The sequence below is a fragment of the Corvus hawaiiensis genome, chromosome Z, assembly GCF_020740725.1.
Source record: "Corvus hawaiiensis isolate bCorHaw1 chromosome Z, bCorHaw1.pri.cur, whole genome shotgun sequence".
Taxonomy (NCBI): Eukaryota; Metazoa; Chordata; class Aves; order Passeriformes; family Corvidae; genus Corvus; species Corvus hawaiiensis.
Window position 1 is genome coordinate 70498947 of NC_063255.1, and position 3566 is coordinate 70502512.

The 3566-nt window shown below is 45.2% G+C and overlaps 1 long non-coding RNA gene and 1 other non-coding gene across 2 annotated transcripts; both read right to left on the reverse strand.

The window, feature by feature from the left end:
* Positions 1 to 312: 312 nt before the first annotated feature.
* On the reverse strand, positions 313 to 2658 carry LOC125320414. Its single transcript, XR_007201101.1, has 4 exons — positions 2355 to 2658; positions 2196 to 2266; positions 1332 to 1449; positions 313 to 678 (listed from the first exon to the last, which is right to left on the reverse strand). It is a non-coding gene; the product is annotated as an uncharacterized LOC125320414 (long non-coding RNA).
* LOC125320591 lies at positions 1914 to 2046 on the reverse strand. Its single transcript, XR_007201210.1, has one exon. It is a non-coding gene; the product is annotated as a small nucleolar RNA SNORA13 (small nucleolar RNA).
* Positions 2659 to 3566: the final 908 nt, after the last annotated feature.

Here is a 3566-nt window from a genome sequence, read left to right on the forward strand (position 1 = left end):
GCAAGATTGTGATGATGCGAGGTTTTTTATTGTATCTTTATATGTTCTCTGTACCCCGATGGTTCATCCCTACCTTCCCCACTCCTACTCCCAGTAGGTTTGCCCCAGACCCAAGCTGCTCCCGACACAAGATTTTTTTTTTTTTTTTTGCAAGAGAGGCTCTTTGCCCACCTAAGCAAGAATTCAGATAGTAACTATAAGCTGGTGGCAGCAGTAACACTTTCTGGCTGGTGGGAATCAATAGAAAGTTTTGCAGTACTAACTCATGCATACAGTATGACTGTGCACTAGAAAACACTGTGAAAACAGTAAGCCAATAATACACAAGATTTAGTAATTTTATGTTGGAAAACAAACAGCAGCCCTGTTGCTGGACACATTACTAATAATTGATTACACATACATTTCTCTTCCCAGTGTCCCAATAGGTTCTTACAAAGAGTGTCCACCTTAGTCTCCAGCCCTGCAGAAGTCCCCAGTGTCTGTGGTGCTGAAGGTGAGGATGGATTTCACACACTCATCTCCTACCAGCAGCAGTGGTAAAGGATTCAGTGCACCTGTGTTGCTCATGCAGATTTTCACATTTCATTGATGAAACTTTCTGATGTTAAGAGCAAGAGCATCACGGCCAGCTTGAAGGAGTTTCATCACTTCACTGAGGATCAGTTATATTTTTTCCTGAAAAAAACCCAACCCAAACAAAAACTACAGTGATGTAGTACTGGATCATTCTTACACCAGATTTCCAGTACTGACCTAAAAGTTCCTGGCTGCAAAGATTTGGACTCCCTGTTACACTGTTGGGTATGTAGGTTACACAAATCACAGTCTCAGTGACAAAGAAAGATTTGATAATGCATGCAATTTTTATTAATGACTGGTTTGTACTAATGAATTTTGGGCTGACTTGCACTTCTCAACTTTTCAATGTGTTTGCTTTTCCAAGACTTCACAATGAAGCAGTATGCAGCATGTGAGATTCCAACCTTTCATGTTTTGCTAGTCTTTTAACATCTTCAGTCCTTGTATTCTAAACAGCTCCACAATATCACACCCCTAAAAGCAAACATGAAAAAGCATGTCCTTGTCTTGGACACATTGGCAGCCACATACTGATTTAACGAGCCACTCACACCAAACTTTTTATTTTATAGCTTCCACTTTGCTCTTGTTGATAAGAATACAGTCACCAGGCTGATCTCACTCCTACTCTTTCAGTTCCAATTTCTGCTCTGAAGTCACTGTGCCAAACTTCCTTCTCAGCAGAAAGCCAGCTTCACTCTAAGAGCAGGCCACAGGGCCAAGTTGCACAAGGAATTATTGTTACTCACAGCTGTGCAATCAGCACTTCGTGGCTTCTTCCCACATGCCCTTCTCATGCTCGGAGGCTTTCAGCATACAGGACTATCTCTGGGAGATCCTGAACTTCCAGCAAAACACACTAGAAACCTGTAAAAAGCATTCCGCAAATTAAGCATTCCGGCAGGAATCTGACAATATCAAAGTACACTTTATACTTTCAAAAGTGCATCAAGGAAAGTCCAGCAAAAGAGTAGACAACATATTATTCAGTACTGAATAACAAATCCACAAATCTACAAAAAGAAAACACATTTTTTCCCCTTCGAGAACATTTTAATCTTTCCTATACCTAAGTATTAAGTTGCAAATATCTTTTTACCATAAAAAAACTAGAAGCCACTGCGGTAAACTTGAAAATTATATACTAATTACTTGCAGATGTAATGCAAAAATCATGACAGACAGGACACCTAAACAATGGTAAAAGTGGCCATTATAACTTTAGCTTTTCCTCTTCTAGTAACTATCAGATTCTTCACTTTAAAAGACTGAAGTATAAAATTTCCTACGTAGCTGCTCAACTATACAGTTTCTACAGGTTGTTTGGGGTTTTTTGTCCTTGCAAAAACAGAGAGGAGGAAGGTACACGACCAGCTCCCTAAACCAGTTTGAGCAAGAATTCCTGTTTGCCTTTTTTGACACCACATTCATTCTGGACCGGAATGAATGGGCAACACAAAGGCCAAACTTAAGTATGGGAGCTCCTTACCTCTGCAAAATTAAGTTCACAGCCTATGAAAAAGAACAATTAATCAGTTGAAAAATATTTCAAAATTCACAACTAAATAATATTTTATACAGAGCAAACACTTAATAAGAAAAGCCAAGAATACCATGTTCTTGGGACACCTTTTGGTCATGTTGGTGCATGCTCCGGCCACCGACCGACTTCTATCACTTTCGTCTGAAAAAAAAAAAAAAAAAAAGGAGAAAACACATCCGGAAGAGCAACAGAAATACACGAACCGTACAAGGAGTCTAAAAAGACGTACTTGAGGTAAGTGCTCCATTTCCGAAGACAAACAGCCCCAACCACCACAACCTTACACCACTCCTTCCTCACAAGCCCAGCTGCTGCCCCGGCGGCCCCGCTGCTCCCGGCGTGCCTCTCGCGGGGTGAACCATCCCTCCCGAAATGGAGGGGGACAAGCCGTGCGCCGCCTCCTCCTGCCGCAGCACAGGGCCACGAACTGAGTCTGCCGCATACGTGACGCTACAGACTCGAACTTCCAAGTAGAAGGAGTCCTGAGCAGGCGACTCCGCCCGGGAAAGGCGCTGGCGTGCAGAGCAGCACCGGCTCTGTCCCCTGTCCGAACGCGGCGATGGAGGCGCCCCAAGGAGGGACACGAGGCTGTCACCACCCGCTGCTGGCGCATGCGCAGTGCCGCGCCCGCCGTGGCGTGTGGGGGCTGTGAAGGGGAAGCTGTGCGTGTTTCCTGTTCCTTGTGGAACGTCCCGGGGTTTCCCGGGCCCTTGGGAAAGCTCCCGGTGTTCCTTGTGCCCTCGCGGCGAGGGGGCTGTGGCGGGGAAGTTCCTGGAGTTCCCTGTGTCTTTACGGGGGCAGATCATGGTGACGTGACTGCACGTAAACACCATCGTGTCGTGTACCGCTCGTTCGTGATCGCGATGTCTTCAGGTTGAATTGTCTGTCGCCAGGCTGAAGGCCCCTCGCGTGTTGTAAACATAACCGGTGCCGGGAGATAACTTAGACAGTAGAAGTCGCTTAATAAAGAAAAAGGCTGTGTTTCAAGAATTGCGCAAGATTACATCACAGAAATGAATGTGCATTAGGTGGGCGGAGAATATGTGTTAGCGGGCTTCATGTAAGTTTCGCTGTGTAAAAGCTGTGACCTTTTACCCTTTGGTGTGCTTGATTTCTGGAAACCTTCACTTTGCTCCCTTGCAGAATAAGCAATGTTTCTTTTTTAAACCTGATTCTGTCTCTGTATTTAGAGTGCCAAAATGGGCCACATCCATCCCAGCAGTGTCCTGCTGCTTGCTCTCGCCGGAAGCACGTGGAGAGAGGAACCAGCCTCAGTTCACACTTCAAGTTGCAATAGACCTCGATAACTAAGGCTTGAACGCTGGCAGGAGCTCAACTTTGAGTGCACAGTTTCCACATTTCCTGACCCTGCAAGTGACGGCTTTCACACATTTGAAATCCTGCGAGAAGGGGGAACTAGAGCAGGCAGGTACACCAGGAG